The sequence below is a fragment of the Gopherus flavomarginatus genome, chromosome 7 (genome assembly GCF_025201925.1).
Source record: "Gopherus flavomarginatus isolate rGopFla2 chromosome 7, rGopFla2.mat.asm, whole genome shotgun sequence".
Classification (NCBI taxonomy): domain Eukaryota; kingdom Metazoa; phylum Chordata; order Testudines; family Testudinidae; genus Gopherus; species Gopherus flavomarginatus.
Window position 1 is genome coordinate 46,653,278 of NC_066623.1, and position 2,416 is coordinate 46,655,693.

Here is a 2,416-nt window from a genome sequence, read left to right on the forward strand (position 1 = left end):
GAATCAAAACATTAAATTAGTTCTTATCACTTTAATAACTGATACTTCCTGTATCTCAGGACTAGCTATTAAACTGATTTTTGGACTAGGGAGATGGAATAGCAGCTTCCTCCATCCATTGCACACATCACCCTGTTATTGTGGCACTGAACCCTCAGGAGCGGTGGACCTCCCTGTGGGGAGGATATCATGGCTGAAGAGCAGCTAAGAAAAGTGGTGTTGTCTGTGTTCCCGTTTGGTTTATACTGAGTATGGTTTTGAGTCGTTTGTAACTCTTTCGTCAGTTATTAGTAACATCTTATTATTAGACCTCTGAGTTGAAAGGCTGCTCTTGCAGGTTTTACTTTGTCGTTGTTTGTAGGTCAAACAGCCGCTTTCTTAGGCCTGGTCTACACTACGCATTTAAACCAAATTTAGCAGCATTAAACCAAATTAACCCTGCACCCGTCCACACAATGAAGCCCTTTATATCGATATAAAGGGCTCTTAATACCGATATCTGTACTCCTCCCCGACCAGGGGAGTAGCTCGGAAATCGGTATTGCCGTGTCGGATTAGGGTTAGTGTGGCCACAAATCGACAATATTGGCCTCCGGGTGGTATACCACAATACACCCTTGTGACCGCTCTGGAAAGCAAACTGAACTCAGATGCACTGGCCAGGGAGACAGTGTTAGGCCTGAATAACGATATAGCAGACAAAATCAGGTATGCCAACCTGACCAAAGTCAGGCTAACAGAGGTTTGTGGGTAATCCTGGAGTGGAAAAGAACTGAGAAGCAGCATGTCTCACGAAGCGCTGGGAAAAAGTGAGATAAGGGAGGGGCTGCATTCCTGGTATAGTACCAACTGTGCTGTGTTAGGAACAGTTCCTTTGAAGAACTGATAAGAAATCCCAGCCTCCTTGTTTTCACTCCTTGGTTCAGTTCTCTGTCTCTGCCTACATTCCTAACTTCTGGTGCTTGCTAAGATATTGTTAATCACCTAATGCTGGAAAACATGTACACTAAAAGTGTCTAGTTTCTAGTTGTTAGAAGAAGGGGGTGGGTTGCTCCAGTGAATAATTTATGATGCGACTGAACTGTCTATATAGGCTTATACTAAGATGTAAAGAGCAGGCTGGTTCTCTCTGGAGACGAGCTGCTCTCTATTGATGCGTGCACTTGTCAATAAAGAGCTTTTGATCGGACCTTGCTGGTGTTGCCTGTCTCTCTTGCGGTCAGACAACAAACTTTGCTGTCTGGGTTAGAGTCCCCGACAACAGGAAAAGCCCCGCGAACTTTTGAATTTCATTTCCTGTTTGCCCAGCGTGGAGCTCTGATCAGCAGTCCCAAAGCCAAAAAGAGCTCCAGTATGGACCGTCTGGGAGATACTGGATCTGATCGCTGTATGAAGAGACAAATCTGTTCTATCAGAGCTCCGTTACAGAAGACGAAATGACAAAGCATTTGAAAAAATCTCCAGGCTGTGATAGACAGAGTCCACAGCCGGGACTCAGCACAGTGCTCCGTGACAAGCGTAACGGAAAGCCAAAGAATCAAATGGACGCTCATGGAGGGAGGGAGGGGGTACTGAGGACTCCAGCTATCCCACAGTCTCAGCAGTCTTCGAAAAGCATTTGCATTCTTGGCAGAGCTCCCAATGCCTGAAGGGTCAAACACATTTTCCCAGGTGTTTCAGGGGCCCCTCGAGCTAGGGTTAGGGGTCCAACGGGTAGGGCCTCTGGAGGTAGGGTTCGGGGCCCCATGGGTTGGGCACCTGGAGCTAACGTTTGGGGCCCCACAGGTAGGTCCCTTGGAGCTAGGGTTAGGGGTCCAACGGGCAGGGCCCCTGGAGTTAGGGTTAGGAGCCCCCATGGATAGGGCCACTGGAGCTAGGGTTAGTGGCGCAAGGGGTAGGGTCCCTTGAGCTAGGGTAAGGGGCTCCATGGGTAGGGCCTTTGAAGTTAGTGTTAGGGGCCCCAGGGGAAGGGGGCCTGCAGATAGGGTTAGGGGGTCCCACGAGAAGGGACCTTGGAGCTAGGGTTAGGGGCACCATGGGAAGGGCTCTTGGAGCTAGGGTTAGGATTCCCACGTGTAGGGCCCCTGGAGCTAGGGTTAGGAGCCCCAGGGATGGGGCCTCTAAAGCTAGGATTAGGGTTCCCAGGGGAAGGGTGCCTGGAGTTAGTGTTAGGGTTTCCAGGGATAGGGTCCCTGGAGCTTCGGTTAGGAGCCCCATGAGTAGGGTCCCATGAGCTAGGGTCCCTGGAGCTAGGATTATGGGCCCCATGGGAAGGGCACTTGGAGCTAAGGTTATGGGTCTCACGGGCAGAGCCCCGGAGCTAGGGTTAGGGGCTCCACGGGAAGGGTCCCTGAAGCTGTGGTTAGGGGCCCCAGGGATGGGAACCCTGGAGGTAGGTTTAGGGGTCCCAGAGGTG

The 2,416-nt window shown here is 50.7% G+C and overlaps 1 pseudogene; it reads left to right on the plus strand.

Annotated features, from left to right (window-relative positions):
- Positions 1–5: 5 nt before the first annotated feature.
- Positions 6–174, plus strand: LOC127056092 (uncharacterized; annotated as a pseudogene).
- Positions 175–2,416: the final 2,242 nt, after the last annotated feature.